The sequence below is a fragment of the Nycticebus coucang genome, chromosome 11, assembly GCF_027406575.1.
Source record: "Nycticebus coucang isolate mNycCou1 chromosome 11, mNycCou1.pri, whole genome shotgun sequence".
Classification (NCBI taxonomy): Eukaryota; Metazoa; Chordata; class Mammalia; order Primates; family Lorisidae; genus Nycticebus; species Nycticebus coucang.
In genome coordinates, this window is record NC_069790.1 from 71,014,968 (window position 1) to 71,036,206 (window position 21,239).

At 49.0% G+C, this 21,239-nt stretch overlaps 1 pseudogene; it reads right to left on the reverse strand.

Moving 5' to 3' along the window:
* Positions 1–3,821: 3,821 nt before the first annotated feature.
* Positions 3,822–12,857, reverse strand: LOC128598332 (phosphatidate phosphatase LPIN2-like; annotated as a pseudogene).
* Between the last annotated feature and the right edge of the window lie 8,382 nt (positions 12,858–21,239).

Sequence of the window (21,239 nt, forward strand, 5' to 3'; positions counted from 1 at the left end):
TCAGGAGACTGCTCCTCCTCCCACTGAGAGTCCCTTTCTTCCTACACCCTCTTTCTTCCCCGTTAGTCACAGATTCTATCCTCATGTTTGGTGGTCCACCCTATGCCCAGATTTCTCAGGATAAGACCAAACACTCTGTGCTCTGCAGGGGGCAGAACTTCAGACTGCCTTGCGAGGGGAAAGGGTGGACTGGGACTTTGGACTCGTGGGGGAAAATATGTGTTCGATTTTATGCCTGGTGAGGTGGTGTCTAGGTTCATAAGTGGGACCTCCCTGGAGAAAGAGACCTGGAGTTTAGCAGCTCTCTCCAGCGAGGTAAAATGAGAGTTCTTCTTTTCCCTGCTCCTTTGCAGATAGCCTGTGGCAGGCCCCCTACTTAAAGTAGGGGCCTCCCGTCCTCTTGCCGATAGGCTTTGTACACATAATGTGTTTTCTTCAATGCTCTTCCTTGGAGTTACAGCTTGCCATAACTCTTCTAGGTTCAGCTCCCCATCTTTGGCTTCATAGAGTCCAGTTCCATCCAGTGTTTCTTCCTCTGCTTAGGAGCCTCTGCCAAGGGTTGCTACTGGTCGGCAATCTTCCCAGAATTTGAATAATCCTTCCTTCTTTGAGTTCTTTGAGGATTCTCCATACTTCTTTCCAAAGAGGCGGTATTAGTTTGCAGTTCCACCAACAGTGTAAAAGTGTTCCCTTCTCTCTGCATCCATCTCAGCATCTGAAGCTTTGGGATTTTGTGATGTGGGCTATTCTCACTGGACACTGACATTTTAATACCATACACACAAATTAATTCCCAGTGAATTGAAGACTTAAATGATAAGAGTTAAAACAGACTCTGGAAGAGTCTGTTTTCACCAACCTGCAAAAAGTGAAAGAGCTGACTCCTCTCTGTTGTTTCCATAAAAGGTCTTGCCTGGATACTCATGCGGCTGGACAATTGAGTGGGCTGTGCAGGGACAGAGCACCTCCTAGTCACTCAGTCAGCTTTGTTCCTGAGCTGGTGTCCCATGATCTTTAGCAGCTTTCTTTTTAGGACAGTACACATGTAAGCTGTTTTCTTTTTCCAATTGAAAACGATGCAGATGTTTTCAACAGCAAAACATACTACTCAAACATGGAGGCTGCCTGCATGCTCTAGGTACACACGTGCACCTGGCACAGCCTGGCAAGGGCCAGAGTTGGCAGGACGAACTTTCCAAACAGGGACATCAAAGGGAACACTAGAGTAAGACTGCACTGCAAAGAGGGGAAGGGTCCAGTTCACCGAGGGAGCGTCCGCTAGAATGATGAAGAGCCAAACTGCCTACCATCTCCCTGTGATGGTGCCATCTCTCTGCCTACCATCTCCCTGCAGACAGTGAGGGTGGTGCTTCACCATCCTAAGGGTTTGTGTATAAACATACTCGAGAGCATCTCTCTTTCACAGAAACAACAAATGTCATTGTACCACATGGCAATGGATTTCCAACACAAACTTAATACTTTCATAACATTACAGACAAAGTAATCATCTACTTTCAGCAAGAAGGACTCCTTTAAACAAGGAAAAACTCATATTAATCAGCCTACGTACCCACTGGATCAATCTGCAGCACCAAGTCTAGTGCTAACGAACACTGGGACACAGGGGCCAGCCACTCTCAACACAGGGCTGGGACCCATGTCCTAGGCTGGACCCTCTAACAAGGCCATGTGTCCAAAGAGCTTGTCAAGAAAAAGAAACACCCTAGTCAAAAACTCTTTGAAGGACATCCTAAAAAGAACTAAAAATGTATGTTAAGATTTTTAGTACCACTCATATGCAAAGAAGTCCTACTAAGCTCAAGTTAAGCACATAAAGCTCTCCTTCTTCCTCTAAACAGAAGGCAGTCAAGAGGACATGGTGACAGCATCTATGAAATGAAGTGGCTTCATGGCTACTCTGCTAAAATTTTAATTCACAAACTGGGTAGAACTTCATATAAACATAACCTAGGCTCCCTAGCCTACTATACATAAAGAAACCAATTAAATAGTCTTATGAACTATTTAAAAAGGGCAAGGTTTGCATCAGAGAAAGCCTGTGTTGTCCCTTCTCCAGGCACATGTGGTTCCCAGGTTTTACCCCTGGGAATTGTGCTCAAGGCATTTCAATGTCATCTATGCACCCACCAGCACTAGGGAAAAAATGGCTGCAGTCAGTCATCAAGGACTTTCAACTCTCCAATCTGGAAAATTAACACTCCCCATTCCCCCCATATATGTCAAGATCAAAAACAAGAGCACCAACCCCATATGACTGCAGGGGTACATGCAATAGATGTAAAACCTTCCTAACGGCATCCATCTGTATCTGCAGTCCCTCTGCTCAGGAGCCTTGACCTCCTATGCTCTCACCATGGTGACTATGACCTGGTGCCATTTCTGGTCCGCTAAAAAGTCTCCTTTCTTCCGGTTCTCTTGATGTCAACATTGAAGTAACTGCCCATGCTCTGAGGGGTGGACAGCACACAATCCTCCCCTGGTGCCATCTGTTTGGACATTTGATATGAGTTCATTATAATAAATAAATGAGCTAATAAGTGGAGCTGCTGTGCACATTTCAGTAAGAACACATGGGCATCCCAAACACTCATAGGTCTGACAGGGTGTCCTAGACACAACCAACCACAGGAACACCTGGCTGGAGGGAACACTGTTGAGGGACGGTGGGCTTATGGGACTCTCCAAGACCCCTCTTGCACAGCTTCCATTGGGATTTATTACAGGGTGGTGATTCCAAAGCCTAACGCTTTCAAGCAAACTTCACTGTGCTCCCTGAGAAATCTGGACCATCAAATTTTCAAAATCAGGTCCCAAAGCAAGACACCTAAAGGCCCATCGAGGCCAGGCGACTGGCAGAAGGAAACAGCACTCTTCCCAGCACCAACACAATTGTATCTGCGTTTCCAGGGCCTCCCTGAAAATATAGTGGTTGGGGTTTTTTGTTTTGTGTTAAAACCCAACTACCCACTATTGGTGCTTTAATTGCAGACATGAACTACAGATCTGTAAAATCTGTTCTTCTGGTTAGATGTGAAAAATAACATAAAGGTCTCTCACTGTAGGGAAGACTCACGAGAAGACTGTCTAGGGCAGTGGTTCTCAACCTTCCTAATGCTGTGGCCCTTTAATACGTTTCCTGTGGGTCACGACCCACAGGTTGAGAACCGCTGATCTAGGGGGATTTTCTTCTCCGGAAGCCCACATCTGTGGGACTGGGTTCAGTGGCTCTGGTGCATGGGCCCAGGGGTCATGCCCAAGTTGGCCCACCCAAGCAACAGTCCTGTCCAGTACAGCAGGAAGTGAGGTGCCCAAAGGAGAAATGTGCACAGTCTTAGCCAACATCACTAACTGGACCTGTGGGCAGTTCAGAGGGCCTGAGCCTCTGAAGAAAGCGCTGGTTACAGAGACAAATTAGCTCCAATGCCAATGGAAATTGTAACAGTTTACTTTGTGTAATGTTTTCATCCCCTCTTTGTTAGTTTTTTTTTTTTTCTTTTAAATTATGTGATGGAAGGAGCACCCCGCACACAACTTGACGAAGTATGTGTGCAGCCTGTGAGGGAGGAAGCACAGCCTCCAGCCCTGGGCTGAGCTCTGCCCTGGTCCCTCCGGGCGCTGAGCCGCAGACCTGCAGGGTTTGAGCAGCTGGCTTGGGAAGGCAAAGGACAGCAGTGCCAGCTCCAGGAGGACCCAGCCATGCTCGGGAAAGCTGGTGTCCAAGGTTGGCAGAAGGGCTGGTCACCTTCCCTTCCTGTGGAATGAGTGACTGAGCCCTACCTGCCCCGTGGAGGTGCCACTCAGGCCAAGTCATCCAGTTCCACTTCAGGAATTGGGTCTCACCAGTAGCAGAAGGAGCTGAACTCCAGGCAGGGAAAGGCGGCATTCTGTTCCTTGCTGAGAAGTGGGAACACGTGCTCCACAAGCTCACTCAGTCGGTGGGTGGTACTATGACTCGTTTCATTTGGTGCTTTCTTGTATTAATTCACCCTTGGAGTTCACGGTGAATATTCTACAGTCTGGAACTCCAACTTGTGTGTAAGCATAGTCATCATTTGGACTGTTTCCAAAGGCAGCATAGAAGGGCTGCTTGGATGGAGCAAACAGATTCTTAATATGACTTAGATGCTCAATTTTGAACTTCTCTGGTTTCTTTTCTATCACTTCCCTGTGGAAGGCCGAGAACAAGCTGCTGGGGGATAGCATCAGAGGACCGTGAGGCAAGATGGTGCCCTTGTCATTGACCCAGTGCAGATAGCCACGGGTCATGTTGGGTATGCCCATGGCATGGGCTGAATAGTACAGTAGCCATTCTCATTGATGGAATGTTGGAGCTTTGCTATGCCCTGATGAGTCCAGTCTTTACCCAGCAGTGGGAGAATCTGTCCCAAAGCATCAGACTTGGTTATTGTTCCATCAATATCAGACGTGATGATATTGTCATTCCAGTTCCACAGATAAATAATCCCTGCACAACGGCAGATCCCTTGATACTGGCTTGTGATACTAAACACAATATCGTTTGGGCCATCTTGGAGCTTCAGTTTTGCGACCTGGTCTGAGGAGAGCGGGAGGGACTGATAGAAAGTTGTGCTGCCATGGCTCAGGGGCTCCATGGCAATGGGGACCACTTGGATTGATTCTTCAAGCTCTTCAAACCCTCAGCACTCGAGGAGTCACCCTCAGCCGGACCGGCACTTGCCGGCTCCTTTGTACTTGATTGTGGGTCACGGATTGGCGGCACCTCAGATTTTCCCTCCTTGGCTTCTGACAGCTGTTTGGTCATGCTTTCTCTCTTACACCAAAACCACCAGTGACCAGATTTCTTTGGCATCTTGTCTTTAACCCAGGACTCAACTGTGGCCTTAGGCAGACTCTTCTGACACACCTGTGAGCTGAGGGTCATGGGAGCAGCCAAAGCCCAGTTACAGTAACGATTATATATCCGTATGACAAGGTTAGGATTGTCTATGAGCCCAGGGTTTTCTTCAAATTCATGATAAGAAATGATATGTTCCATGAACTTTTCTTTAGAAATTTCTCCATTCTCACTGAGGCCCCCGCACAGAAAGAGGGTGACATCTGGCAAGTCCATAGCAGAATCTGAGAGGCACCCAGTGCCACTATCAGCAGCTGCACTTCCCACACACTGTGGCGACTGGGAGCCAGAGAGTGTGTCAGACTCGGGCCACTGCCTTGAGCCCAGACCTGATTTACTTTCAGGGAAATCGAGAACTGCAACTTCAGGTTCTAGAGCCTTTACATTATCAAGGTAAATATCATCAGGTCCCTGCTGCTGGTTTCATGTGGACACCTTTCTTCTTTGATGGTGAGTCTACTTTAGCAGCTGGTTTGGATTCCGAGGCAGCCTCTTCTGAGGATGGGCTGGAAGGTGGTCCACGTGTAACATACCTTGTTTCCTCAAAAATAAGACAGTGTCTTATTTTAAGGTGTGCTCCCAAAGATGCACTAGGTCTTATTTTCAGGGGACGTCTTATCTTTGCTGTGAGTAGGTCTTATTCTTGGAGGATGTCTTATTTTCGGGGAAACAGGGTGGATGGCATCTGGGGACTCTCCAGAGGCTGGAGAAGCTCTGCAGTGGGAGGTGTGTCACTCAACTGTTTACACAGGGCTCTGGGCTTGGGTATCACTATGGGACAGTATCTTCGATGGAAGCAGCCTCCTCAACTCCGAAAATGAGTATCTTCCAATGGTGTAATTGGAGCCGTCCTGGGATGATAGTCAGCTCTCTCTCTTTTGCTGACCTGGGTGGATTCTGCAAATCCTCCCCACGTCCACTCCATGTGAGACTCTGATCTGAGCAGGCTCTCAGGGGTTTCACCTCCAGCTCTGAATCACTCTTAGGACATGTTGCCTGGCAATAGGTGTTCTCTAAAGGGGACCGATGATCTCCATCAGATAAGGAGTAGCGAACTCCAGCATGAAAGAGCAGAGGCTCCTTGTATTCTTCCTTAAGGAAGCATGTGAAGATCCCGTTGCTGACCGGGCGCCCCTGTCGTCTTCAGAGCTCCCGCCCCCATCTCATGTGTCTCCGCAGCGGGAGAAGCAGCCTGCTCTTCCTTCTTCCTGTCCGGTTTGCACTTCTTTCTCATTTTTCTTTCTCACAGAACTTGGGGTGAAAACTGTCTCTGTTTCCAAGATGTGTGAGCTGTCTGGACTCTGGGATTGTTTTTCATCTCTACCCGATTTCACCAAAGGGGTGTCAGTATCTTTAAAGAATTGATCTTCGGTTGGACTTGGTGAGGTGGCAGGTAAGCAGGAAGCTTTTCACATTCCTCTTCAGTCTCCTCCACAAAGAAAGCTTCTCCATGTCACCCAACTTCATGGGAAGCTCCACTGCATTGCCCCGGATTTCTATATCAATCACTTTCTCTTTGGATCTCAGGACTCCCAGCTTCCCAAACCGAACGTGGAAAGGCGAACACTGACAGGTGATATCCTGTTGCTGCCCCACGATGACATCCATACCCCAGAGAGGGTGGCCTGCTTAATGCCTTTGTAGAGTTCCTTCACAGTGACAACCACCTGCCCCACCAGCTGTCCCACATAATTCACGGTTTGAGACTGCAGAGGCTCCGCTCCCTGCCTGCAGGCAGCTGAGGGGAGGCGGCCGCTGGACCACAGCCGGGAGGACCCGCGAGGGCGGGCAGCCAAGGGGACATGGCTGGCCAGGGTGCTGCGTGGGGACCGGGCTCCCGCCACTGCCACCGCTGCCTCGGGTTCTGCCTGGGGCCACCGCCAAGCTGTGTGTCCTTCATGAATGGGACCCAGCAGCGGCAGCAGAGGCCGAGCAACAGGCAGCTGGCAATGGTAGTGTGTTTTATAAGGATACGGAACCTATTTAGGTAAAAAGACCCAACTTTTCCAAACTAACAGAGGTGGTTCAGGGAAAGGAGGAAAGCCCAGCAATATGTAGATAAAGAGTCACTGAAGCTGTCAGGTGTACAACATGGGCCCAGTTGAGCCGAGTCAGAAATAGTGATTGATACACGATTGACACCTCTGACTGCGATATCCTACAGGAAACTCCAGAAGATGGCCTTGGGCCACCAGACATGCCCCAGCTAATGTCAGTGGGTCTCCACTGTCCCCAACGACCAGGATATGTAACACAGGGGAGCACCAAAAGGCCAGATTTTGGGGGGTGGCTTTTGTAGTAATGTCCTCCCCAGACACTCACTCCAAGCTGCCCTGGGGATGGTGGAAAGACCTGCCACCCTCCAGGGAAACCTGGACCCTTTTAGAGAGACTGTCACGCCAGTCCCAGAAAGACCAAAGGTGAAGAGGGAAAAGCCATGAAGCACTGGTGGCCCTGTCCCAACTGGGGACATCCCAGTTATTGGGCATGGAGTGTCCCTGGATCACAGAGAGGCTGAGGAGATGTCCAGACCCTGATGGCCATGGTCATAAATGACCAAACCCTAAGTGGCAGGATTCCACACTGGCTCCCACTCATCCTCTCCAAATCACACTTGAAGAACCCTGGGTATCCCTGGATGTGGCTGTTAAGGAAATTTTTTCTTATTGATTTGGGAGCCGCCTATTTCCTCATAAAAACCTTTGATGACCCCTGTCATCCTCTTGTGTAGCTATGGCATTGATGGGTGCCCCACCAGGAACCCCCCCACACATTATTAAGTATTTGAAAAGAAATGTTAGTAAGCCACCAATTTCTCCTTATCCCAGAGGTTCCAATGTCATTGTTGTAAAGAGTCTTAGTCAAATTGGGCCTTAAATGCAATAGCAACACCTGACTATGGTGAGCAGCCCTTGAGACAGCTGTAAAAGGGAACAGCAATGACATGCAGGCCTGGAGGGCGTGGACCCTGGGACCTGGGCAGAGGGAAGCCAGAGAAGGCTGAGAGGGTTCCTCCAGTACAGGGGACTCTCAAATCAGGCCACCTTTTTCTGTTTGTTGAAGGAGGCTTGGCAGCCTTGTCCTTATGCCGTCCTGATTACCTATTTCAGTGTGCTCGATCCCTACCTCTGTCTCTCTCCTCCCTTCCCTACCCCTGTGGGTTTATCAACCATGGATTGCAAGAATAGACATAGAGCTTGAGCCCACAGATAACCCCAAGTGGAAGGTAAATTACAAGCCTCTGTGGATTCCACAGCTTCTCTGGTTGAGTTCGCCTGACTCTTTCTCTGGTGCTTCCCAGCTGCCCTACCCGCTAACTGAAAAAGCTGTCCTCTGGATATTGCGACATTTCTATCACTGTGTTGGATCTTTCCTAGGCAAGCCTCTGTGTTTGTTCTCCAACCGCACTAATTCTGACTTGGCTGGGTTTGACCATTTTTGCTTTGCTAACTGAGAGCGGGGATGGAAGGTGGAATCATAGCAATTCTCAGTTAGCTTTAGGGGCTTTCCTACCCCAATGTCTGTCAAAATGTCAGTTCAAGATGGTATAGGGGAGCATGGCAGGGGACTCCCCACTAGACTGCCTCCTCAGCAACTGGAACGGCTAGGAAGGGTTGGGAAAAAATGGTTCATTTTTATGTCTCCTGTCTGGAAGTTGGGATAAAACACTGGATTCATCTTCGTGTGATCTGTGATGAGCAGGACTATTTCTGCTATCGTTGGTTGGGTGAGAGCAGCCAGGTCACCTGAGTTGTATGTATTGACAAAGATGCTCACGTGTTGACTTTTGTAGGTCTTCCTAGTGTGAATGCCTGATTTCTTAGGTCACAAAATTATAAACTGGATAAATATAAATAAAAGAGATACAATGTCTGCACATTTCCCTAGACACTGCTAGTAAGGGGCATCTGGTATGTATGCTATCCTAGAAAACTTCAGAGGTGGCCCTTCTAACTATCTCTCTAGCCACTCTGAATTATCTTCTATTTTTTTTTTTTTTTTTGGCCGGGGCTGGGTTTGAACCTGCCACCTCCGGCATGTGGGACCGGCGCCCTATTCCTTGAGCCACAGGCGCCGCCCTGAATTATCTTCTATTGCATGAAGACACCAAAAGCTCGAAACATTCTCTTTTCATCTTCTATATCACTTAACGAACTTGTAACAAAAGGTTTGTGTAACTGTTCATTGAATGTCCATCTTAAAAAGTAAACAGAAAGCATTAAAAAGAACATGCCTGTTTCATTCACCACTATGTTCCTAGGATTCCACATACCTGAGTCCAAAAATACAACAGGTGCTCAATAGACATGTATTGCACACACAAATTTATCAACCACAGGTTACAGGAATATACATAGAGCTTGAATTCACTGATAACCCCAAATAATTTCAAGTTTATGCATTTCCCTCAGCTGTTTATTTGATAGGTAGAATTAAAATTTCTTTGTAATATCAAAATCTTGCCCTCAGCTCATTAGCCTTACTTGTGCTAAGTCAGCATATTAGGTTCAAGCAACTCAGTTAAGGGAAGACAGTAGCACTATCTTCATTTTTAAAGGAAGCAAAGGATCATACATAGGCTTCCAACAGCACCCTTGATTTCTATTAGCAAATGTATTTTTATGGAGGCTAACATCTCCTGGGCCTAAGCTAATGTTTAAGCTATTTTTTTACACAAGTCCATGCAAATTCACGTGCCTATTTCTGTAAAGGACAATTCAGAGTGTCCTTTCTTAGGATTTTCACCACTGTTTAAAGTTACTGGTGATGAAAAGTCTGAAACTCTGGAAGCACGTGGTTCTGCATAGGGGGTGAACCAGGGAGGAGGATGTGTTTTGAAAAGGTATGAAACGTGCCCTTAGTGAGGAAATATTTGTAAGTTAGACATTTTTTCAAAGTTGATTCAATGTATGGATTCAGAAAAAAAAGATAGAGGTAACAACAACAAAAACAGGCTATCCACGTGGAAATGTGTTTTTGCAAAGAAAGGACTGAACACAGAGGAATGGTTTTGGGGGGAACAAAAGGCCCACAGCTGGCTGAGGCCTCTCAGAGGGCCCCACCTGTGCTACTGTTAAAAGGAGAGAAGGTCACAGTGATACAGTGATTTCAGTGATACACTATTCAGTGAGAAAACACAGCACGACAAGTGGTCCCCTAGGGCACCTTGGGGACTACAGCCAGGTCACTGACTCCCTTCAGTGTGGGGAGGTCATGCAAGGTGTGTGCCTCTCTGTCCCGCAAATGGCCCAGAGATTCCTGTGTTCCTGTTGGGTGACCTTGGTAGCTCCCTCACAGCCCCTTTCCATTCAGTGTTTCTCATTAACTCCAAATACTACTGTGCTGCACAGCCCCAGGTGTGCAGGGAGGACCCCAAACAGCAAAATACGCAGGCCTCAGCTTTCTGGACTGAGATGTATTTATATGGATCTGAAGGAAACACGAGCGAGATGACTACGAACCCTCTTGCCCCACCAGCCACAACCATGGAAGAAAAGGCAGAGAAGGGCAGTAAGGAGACAAGTGCCCAGGAGTCACAGTCCGGGCTCAACGGTTGTTCCAGCTAGGGGGGGAGTCCAGGCCATGCTTCAGCTGGCTCCACTGTGGCCAGGAGGCCTATGCAGGCTGCAGGATGCTTTTCTGGACCCCCACCCTGCTGAGAGTCCTGGCCTGGCCGGCCTCCCACACCATGTTTCAGGATCCCGGGAGCTCAGGGCCTTCTTGCCCTCCAAGGAGACATTTGAAGTGGACTCTCAGGTCTTTTGAAATGTGCCCTACATTCTCCATAACCTGGTCACCCTGCTGTGCAACGGATGTCACGGTTTCAGATCTGTGACAAACACCCTCCCACCCCAAACCCTCCTGTACTTCCCACCCCCGTGTCACAAATGTTCTATGAGGTCAGCTTTGCAGCGGCAACACATCAGTGATAGCATGCTGCATCTGCCTGCGGGGATGAGTGTGTTACACTTGAACTTCACCTTGTTCCCCATACATGTACACACAGTGATACAATTTCAATCTCTTTATTGAAAATCCAATTAAGAAATGAAAGGAGGAAGCGGGGCTTGGACACCCCACACTGGCCTCCTGGTCTCAGCCTCAAGTCCTCTGGCTGTTCCCAGGCACCACCTTGTTCCTGCGGCATTTCTTTTGGGCAGGAGGGAGGCAGAACATTTTGCGAAAAAAGTTCAGGATCCTCCTGGCGCACCCCCGCCTGCCCTGGCCCGCTTCTGTGGGTTCTTCCTCCACTACCTGCCCAGCTGGAAGGGAATAGTTCTGTCTGGGACTTCCCTCATCTCCTGTGTCTCCAGCCAGGCCCCCCCTAAGGTGGCTGGTGCTGGAGGGAGAGGGCACGAGGGCAGGCTGGGGGGCACAATTGAACCTGGGAACCAGGGGGGGAAGGTCTCTGATGGGGTGTCCCCCTCTGGTGGGTTGGCAGCCTCCGGTGGGGTGGCGGCTTCCTGTGGGGTGGTGGCTGCCGACGGGATGGAGGCCTCCGGTGGGGTGGTGGCCTCCTGTGGGGAGGTTGCCACCAATGGGATGGATGCCTCTAGTGGGGTAGAGGCCTCTGGTGGTTTGGCAGTCTCCTGTGAAGTGGTGGCCACTGATGGGATCAAGGCCTCTGTTGGGGTGGAAGCCTCCAGTGGGGTGGCAGCCTCTGGTGGGGTGGCAGCCTCCCGTGAGGTGGATGCCACCTGTGGGGTGGTGGCAACCAAAGGGATGGAGGCCTCCAGTGGGGTGGCCACCTCTGGTGGGGTGGCAGTCTCCTGTGAAGTTGTGGCCTCCAGTGGGGTTGCAGCCCCCGGTGGGGTGGTGGCCACCAATGGGATGGAGGCCTCCAGTGGGGTGGCAGCCTCCAGTGAGGTGGCGGGCTCCGGTAGGGTGGATTCCTCCTGTGGTGTGGCAGCTACTGATGGGATTGATTCCTCCAGTGGGGTGGAGGCCTCCAGTGGGGTGGAAGCCTCCAGTGGGTGGAGGCCTCCTGTGGGGTAGTGGCCACTGATGGGATGGAGGACTCCAGTGGGGTGGTGGCCTCTGGTGGGGTAGAGGCCTCAGATGGTTTGGCGGCCTCCGGTTGGGTGGTGGCCTCCGGTGGGGTAGAGGCCTCAGATTGTGTGGCGGCCTCCGGTGGGGTGGTGGCCTCCGGTGGGGTAGAGGCCTCAGATGTTGTGGCGGCCTCTGGTGGGGTGGCGGCCTCCAGTGGGGTGAAGGCCTCCAGTGGGGTGAATGCCTCCAGTCGGGTGAAGATCTCCACTGGGGTGGCAGCATCTGGTGGCATGTCTGTCACTGACCTACATGACCTCATTCTGTCTTGCCGAGACTGGAGCCAGGGGTCTGCCATCATCTGGCGGAGGGTGGGTCTCTTGCTGGGGTCAAGGGTTAGGATACTCTGGATAAAGGATTTTAATTTGGGGGTAATGAAAGCAGGTGTTCTATAGGTGCCTCTTAAGATCGACGTTTGCAGTTCATTGAGGTCCCATCCTTTAAATGGGAAGAGCCCGGATGCCATTGAATAGAGGATGACCCCAAGGCTCCAGATTTCTGCCTCTGGTCCCTTGTAGTTCGGGCCCAGGAAAACTTTGGGGGCCAAATACATGGGGGTCCCACATAAGTCTGTGAAGGTCTTACCTTCGCTGAAGGTTGCAGCACTGCCAAAGTCAGCCAGCTTGACATTGTTTTGGGAATCTAATAAAATAGTCTCAAGCTTCAAGTCCCTGTGCACGATGCCCTCTTGGTGAAGGTACTCCATGGCTTTCAGTAGCTGCAAGAATATGGCTCGGGCCTCCCCCTCCTCCATCTGACCAGATGTCATTACTCTGTCACACAGGTCACCACCACCCGCATGTTCCATTATGAGGTAGATATTTTCCTTACCCTCTCTGACCTCCAGCAGTTTGAGGATGTGGGGATGGTCCAGTCTCTGCATGATCTCAATCTCGGAAGACACAGACATGAGGCCAGCAATAAAGCGTTTGTTGAGGATCTTCACCGCCACCTCAGTGCCAGTTGCACGGTGCCGGGCCAGCTTCACCTCAGCGTAGCTGCCCTGGCCAAGGGTCCTTAAGAACTCGTAGTCCTGGAGGACCTCCTTGTCCAGAGACACGCAGCGCCGCCGACCAGCAGAGACGAGGACACCAACCAGGGTTTCAAAGGCACTTCATTGCAGAACGGCTCCTCCGATAGCGATCTCTCTACCCGGGTAGCTTCTTCTTCTTCTCTCTCTTCCCTCCCTCTCCTACCACTCTTATGCTGTAGCGGAACCAATCACAGAACAGTACATGTGCACAGGGCATGCACAGCTCATTCACAATACAGTGGAGCAGACTCAAGCCACGAGCACAGCATGCGCCCTCAGGGCCAATAAGGAGAACTTCCTTATAGTTGTTTACCACTCAAGCGGAGAGGAAACACTTCCTCACAGCGCCATGTGGGCAAGTCTGGGGTGTGTCCGGAGCAGCCCCTGACAGCTCCCCCTTTTTTGTTTTAGTTCATGGAAAGCGGGAGACAGTGCCTGTCTTAGGTTGTTCATGGTCTGTCATATCCTTACCCGTCATCAACCTCCCAGGCATCAAGGCCTGTGGTCTGTCTTAGGTTGGTATATACAGCCATAAATCTTACCCGTCTTTGGCTACCGGTCTAGCATACTCAGCCAGATGTGAGGGGAGCTGCCAGACTCTAAAGCCATCATGGCCTGCACTATGGCAACTTTCTGGCGTTGCTGGTCTGCACGCATCTTAAGGATGCATCTGAGAAGTCCTCCAAGGCCCAGGCAGAGCAATACTGCAAGGCAGAACAGGCCTGCCCACTGTTTTGTAAAAGTGAGACCCCGCATAAGCCCCTGCACCCAAGCTTGGAGTGCTATGACTTTTACCAGGGTGGTATTTACAGCCAAAATGTGTACACATAGCTGTTGCATGAGATTGTGAAACTCATAGGACCAAGTTCCAGTTAAGTGCTTACTAAGCTCTCTAGACAAGTTAGCGGCTACTGACAGGTTCTGATAGGCAGAAGAAGTAACACACAACCCCGGTAAAGATTGGATACACCCTACAGTCAATAAGTTTTCCAGTATCTCCACTTGTTCTTGAACCAGGTCGACACGCTGGTTTACAAGGAGAATTCCAGCTTGCAGGTGAGCGTTAATGGCTTCCTGCGTCTGGAGCGCGCTGGCTGTTGCTGCTGACAGGTTGTTCAAAGCACTGGCTGTCTGGATGGAGCTAGTCAGGGAAACAGTGGCAGCTACAGCGGCGGCTGCTGAAAGTGCTACTGCAGCGACCACGGCGGCAGTGATTCCAAAGTCTCTTTTCTGCCGGGATAAGACAACAGGGAGGTCCCGCTCCTGCACTTGTGCGGGCACAGGCACATAAGTCGGCACTCGGGCTATTAGGGCAGAATCACTGTGGGAAGCATTCCAACATTGTGAAAGTGCACAGTTATTATTAGTACAATTCAAAATAGGGTGAGACAAATTGAACAGAAGAAACAGAAAAGGAGGGTGGACACAAACAGGGGTAGGGGGAAACTGTCTGCTTTCTCGGGAGCAGTTAAGTTGCACTGTTTGTTCAAATGGTGCGGTATCATTGGGTTGGTACGTACAGTTTTTCCAGGAGCCGCCCTGTACTAGGCTGAGTGCCTCTATTCCAGTACAGGCTCCAACTGCATTACACAGCACCCAGTTGTCCCAAGGGTTTACAGCGCCCGCCAGGACGGGGTTCTGATAAGTATAATTGTAACCTCCAAAGGTATCATTGGAATATGTAGCTAATCTGGGTGAGAAGCTAAAACCTGTTTGAACATTTTGGGCAGAGATACCACTCTGACAACCAGTCCACTCAGGGGGCCAGCTGATTACAGGGGTACATCTTGGGTGCCATTACGTTTTAATAACTCCTGTAAAGGGGCTTGAAGCCTCAAGCCCATTTTTTCATTGCCCATTTTTTTGGAACACAGAACAGACTCAAAACAACACGGACTAAACAAAGACAGACAAGACAGACAAGTAGCTACTTCCCTCCCACTGCGGTCGTGGGCACAATTCCCTGCGCAGATCCCCCGCTTTGGTCGCGGGCCTTAAATTCCTCCCACTACGTCCTGTGGGCTTTCCCCTGCTGTGGTCGCAGGCTTGTTTCTTACCGAGCTGTTGCTTGCGAGAGGATCCCGGGTTTCGGCACCAGTTGTCGGTGTCGCAGCGCCGCCGACCAGCAGAGACGAGGACACCAACCAGGGTTTCAAAGACACTTCATTGCAGAACGGCTCGGAGAACCGATAGCGATCTCTCCACCCGGGTAGCTTCTTCTTCTCTCTCTTCCCTCTCCTACCACTCTTATGCTGTAGCGGAACCAATCACAGAACAGTACATGTGCACAGGGCATGCACAGCTCATTCACAATACAGTGGAGCAGACTCAAGCCACGAGCACAGCATGCGCCCTCAGGGCCAATAAGGAGAACTTCCTTATAGTTGTTTACCACTCAAGCGGAGAGGAAACACTTCCTCACAGCGCCATGTGGGCAAGTGTGGGGTGTGTCCGGAGCAGCCCCTGACACCCAGGCTCCATGGGGAGCCTGACTACCTACCGCTATGCTATATAAGCTACACTAAATAACTAATGAAGAACAACTATACTCACTATGCTAAAAACACTAACAAACTATACTAACTGGGGCACTAAATAGGCTAACACTAGTAATGAAAGCTAACTAGGATAAAAATAATAAGTGAACTTATGCTAACAAAACAAATAACACTACGCTAAGAAGACTATGTACACTATGCTAAACTACTCACTGGGATAACTGCAAGAACTACGATCAAGGAAACACGCTATCTGAGGTCAAGTCCACAGGTCACCGAAAGAAGCTTCCTGGGCTGTAACGACCAAAGACCCAAGCCCAGACGGGGGCTTATATAGGTTTTAGCCTCAATGGCTCTCTATGAGGTCAGAGGCAGGAGGAAATGGACCAATCAGGGCTGGGGATAACACAGGGTAGGGTTTTTTCCCCTTATATGGGCGCAAAAGCATTTTCCTCTTCAAAGAGAAACAAGTGCTTCTTGTTTACATGGGTTATAGAGATTGATATTTCATTTATTACAAATTAAAACCTGTAGCACATTTCCATGGTCTTCTCACTTACACTTTGAAAACCTATAAAAACTTTAGGTTTTTAGAGACTTGGTTGTGTCTATATGAGAGGTATTCAATTTCCATTTCTTTAAATTTGAATTCATGTTGGAAGGATGCTACAAATAGCTGCCATCATGATATTATACATAAATATTCTCGGGTGTGTGATGCACAATAAGGTCCCTTATTAACATCTAGTGAGCTGCTAGGAAGATGAATCTCATCATCATTTTTCCACATGATTGACATAAAATTTGTCATCAAAAACCTTGGAGTCAGGATATCAATGGGTTGAAATCTTCAAAGTCATGGGGGACAAAAGTTCTGTCTACCAAGAGTCCAACATATGAGAAACTGTGTTTCAAAAATGAGAAAGAAATTAAGACATTTGTCAGCTATCCAAAAGGTGAGCACCAGCAGCCCTGGATCCTACAATGGAAGGGGTCCTTCTTTTGAAAAGAAAGGACACGAGACAGGAACTCAAAGCTTGATGAAGAAATAAAGATGTCTGGTAAAGGCAAATACATGGACAATGATAAAGCCTAGTATGCTTTGTGTTTTGTGCTTGATTTAAGGCTATTATGAGTGGATGTTTTGGACACATGTAATGTGGAGACACCAATAAGTGAAAGAGCAATTAACTAAGAGAAAGAAATACAAGGTACTCGAATTGAAAAAGAAGGTGTAATGTGATTGGTTTACAAATGACATGCTCTCATCTGTAGAAAACACTGAAGATTCCCTGAAAGTACTATAAAAACCAAAGCAAGCTTAGGAAAGGTTCAGGTATATGGAATCTCAAGGGACCCCAAATAAAACAATCTTGAAAAATACAAACTTGGAGGTCTTATACTTCCTGTTTTCAAAACTCATTACAAGCTCCTGAGTTCAGAACAGGGTGGTACTGGCACGGGCAGACGTAGAGAGCAATGGAAGAGAACACTGAGACTAGAAATCAATCTGCTCCTGGATGGTTAAATGATTTTACAAGGGTGCCATGTGCACCCAGGGGGTAAGGACAGTCTCTTCAGCGAATGGTACTGGGATCACTGGACATCCACATACAGGAGAATGAAGATGGATCCTGACATGAAACCATACACGAGAATTAAGTCATAGTGAATTGAGGACTTAAATGTTAAGGGCTATAACTATGAAACTCCTGGAAGAAACCACAGGAAGAAAGCTTGAGGGTAATGTATCTGGCATTGATATTTTGCCTATAATACCAAAAGCACAGGTTACATATTTACACTAGGTAAACAGGGCCACATCAAAAGCTAAAGCTGGACCGGGTGCAGAGGCTCAACCCTCTAATTCTGCCACCCTGGGAAGCTGAGGTGGGTGGATTGCTTGAGCACAGGAGTTCAAGCCCAGCCTAAGTGAGAGAAAGACCCTGTCTCTAAAAGTAACTGACTATCGTGGCTCTTGCCTATAGTCCCAGCTACTTGGGAACCTGAGGGGAGAGGATCACTTGAGCCCAGGAGTTAGAGGTTGCTGTGAGCTATGGACGCCATGTCCTTGTACCCAGGGTGACAAAGTGTGACTGTAACTGAAAATGAAAAAGAAGAAAAAGAATCTAAAATCCCTGAGTATCAAAGGGTGCAAGAGATCAAAGGCAACCTATGAAATGGGAGAAAATACCTGCACTTCATATACCTGATTAGGGGTTCACGTCTGGAATGTGTAGAGAACGTCTATACATTGACAACAATAAAACAAATAACCCAATTAAACAACAGCCAAAGGACCTGAAGAGATATTCTCCAGATGTGATATGCATATGCCCAATAAGCTCATGAAAAGATGTTCAACAGCGCTCATCATCAGAGCACTGCAGAGCAAAACCTCAAGGAAAACCCACTTTACACTCCTTAGGATGGCACAGCCATTTTATTTATTAGCTCAGAAATCCTTAACACATAACCACAGTATGGTGGATCCTCAAAAAGTTAAACAGGATTCCACGTGAAATCACAGTCTCAAAGTGGTATTAGTCCCGCTATGTTCCTAGCAGTGTTATTCACAATCACTGAAAGGCGGAAGCAACCCGAGTGTTCATCAAAGATAAGCGGATAAACCAAATGTGTCTATACACACAATGGAATGTTATTTAAATTTCCCATGGAGGGAGACGCTGACACATGCTACCACATGGCTGTACCTCAGAGACACTGCTAAGCCAGTCTCAAAGGTACAGATTGTGTAATTGCTCTTATATGAGGGGTCCAGAGTAGTCAATTTCATGGACACAGGAAGTAGAAAGGTGGTTGTGAGGGAACAAAGGGTGGGAATTGGGGAGTTGACGTTTTTTGAGGACAGTTTCAGTTTTACAAAATGAATCGTGTAGATAAATGGTGGTGACAGTTGCACCACAGTGGGAATGTATGTCACACCACTGAACTGCACACTCAAAAGGTGTTATTTTATCAGAATCAAAATGAATAAGGGTTCAAAATGTATTCCAAATATTCATGGAAAACAAAGGCAGGGATGTAGGGCAACTGTTAATAGTAGTTTCCATTGATGAAACCACTTCGAGAAAGATATTTGGCAAGAACAATGTGTGCCCCGTGGCCTAGGAGTCTCACTTTTCAGGACACACCCAAGAGAAACTCCTAAGGGTGCCTCCAGAAGGGAAGGTGCCCAGATGCTCTTAGTAGCCCTGTGGATCAGAGCCCCGGACTGGAAGGAACGGAAATGTGCACAGTACCATGGCTCAGTCTATTGCCCTGTATCCACACAACGGCGTACTATATTGAAATGTGCATGGGGACATGCAATGTGTGACAGACGAGGAAGCTCAGAATGAGATGGAGCTGAATAAGCCAGATACGGAAGAGTTTAGCGGCAGCATCAAGCAAAATTAGGCTTGTGCTGGTAGAAGTCAGGGTAGGGGTTTCCTTTGGGGGAGAGGCTAGCAATCAGATGTGTCTCCAGGTGACTTTGGGGTGCTGAGAATCTGTTTCCTGATCTGCGTGCTGAGATACACAGTGTGTTCAATATGTGGCAAAAAAAAATTTCAGTTGTATATTCATGTGAAGTGTATTTACATTAAAAATTTGTAAGTGAAAATCATCAGACTGCCTATCAAACCTGGGATGAAAGAGGGACCCTCAGCCTGTCGTGCCTTGTTCACAAAGGACAAGTTCACGATGACCAACTGGTTCTCCCTGTGGTGCAGGGAGGCTGCCACCGGGCTCTGAGCACTGCACTGCAGTGGCCTCAGGGTGAGAGCTGGGGCCCAGGGAACCAACATGTTCCTAGTGAGCTACAGCACTGAGAGCTGAGGCGCAGGGAACCAACATGTTCCTAGTGAGCTACAGAACTGAGAGTTGAGGCCCAGGGAATCAACATGTTCCTAGTGAGCTACAGCACTGAGAGCTGAGGCGCAGGGAACCAACATGTTCCTAGTGAGCTACAGCTCACTTAGCTCTCTATAGACAGCTGTCTGTAGCTGTCCATAGCTGCCTATCTGCCCTTCAAGGTGAGCCGGGGGCCTGGCCCTTCCCACCCTCCCTGCCCACTCCTTCCCTGCTGTGAATTATTCATTTGCTCTTCCATGCCTCCCTCTTCCTGTGACTTTCTGGCTGAAAGCAGGAACTGATGTAAAGGAGCAGAGTTCTCCAGCAGGGGACAATAGTGCTGACATCCATGTGTTCAGATAGGACAGACAGTGCTTGACAGGCTTGGCAGGGTGCTAACCTGCCAGGCTGTCATGACTAAGGCAGGAGTGTGGGCTTTAAAGGCTTTGAAATGCTTCCGACAGGGGTCAGGAGAGAGGGCCCCTTCTGGTCCACTCCAGTCTCCTTCAGAATCCTCACACAGTTCCAGAACTGGACAGTGGCCTTTGGTGTCTTAGATTCTGAGGCCTCTACAAACTTGGGTCTGGGAGGATTCCGCCCCTTGCCTGATGTCTGTGAATCCCTCTTCCCATCTGAGGAGGGAGGTGGCCATGGCGTGTGCAGTTTGGAGCACGTGGGCTCAGCTCCACACCAGCCCTGAGGCTACACATGGGTCTGACACACAGCAGCTCTGTACATTTAACTTCATTTAACTTCTCTGGGCCTCACAGCGCCCCACCTCCCCACCCCCTAAAATAGGGCTGAGACCCCAAGTACCTCATAGGCTGTGGTGAGCATTACTGAACTAATACATGGAGTGGGTGTAGGAAGGAGCCGGGGAGGTAGTGAGGGCTCAGTGAGGGTCAGTCAGTAGTAACACATGCGCACAAAGACCTGGGCCGCCTCCCGAAGGTGGTTGTTGGAGATTCTCCCAAGGGCTGCCACACAGCAGGATGGTGAATGGATTGGTCTTCCTGTGCCTGAACCTTGCCTTGTCCACAAGCGGCCCAGAGGGCAGAGCTGGTGGGAGTTACTGTTCCTGGGGGAGCCCCCAGACTCCGGACTGGAGCAGACAGCCCTCACATTTCCTGCCACCCAGAGTCAGGCAGTGCTGGTCCTCATGGTGTGTGATGTTTGTTTCTCCCTCTATCCCATTAGAGGCCAGCTCAGTGACCTTAGGACCTTTCATCTCTGCACCTGTATACAGGGGCCCAGTGCCTCATATAGACCAGAGACCAACCAAGGGTTGTTTTGTTTGTTTTGAATGAGTGAGACAATGTTTCCAGGGTCACCCAGCAGGGATGAAACCAAGGCCTCCTGATCCCCAAAGCAAGCTTAGCAGCCTCTTGCAGGTATCTGCTGTGAGTAGAGGCTCCTCCCTGCCCCTCCTGCCCAGCCGTCCAGTTAAGCAGCACGTGTTTGTGAGACCTCCCTGTCTCTGCTCTAGGCCAGAGGTGAAAAGATGTTCCAGAGGTGAAAACACCAAAACCATTGCCCCATGACCTGACAATCAAGCAGTGACTGAGGGGTGGGGAGGGAGATAGGCCACAAAATTTGATAGAAATTTCAGCTAGGACAGTAGGCATTTTTGACAACACCCTGCCACACCTTCAGAGAGATGGAGCTTTTCAGCAGGACCCTGGGGAGGGGTATCTTCAGGGCCCTTCCTGGCTACTTGGCTGGATCAGCAGAGGCCAACCCTGAGCTGACTGTTGGTATCTGGGATGTAAGGGTCAGAAAAAGGTAGATGTTTCCCTTCTCATGGTGGCTTCCTAATTGGACAAATATAAGGATGAGGAGCTGACTGTTGGTATCTGGGATGTAAGGGTCAGAAAAAGGTTGATGTTTCCCTTCTCATGGTGGCTTC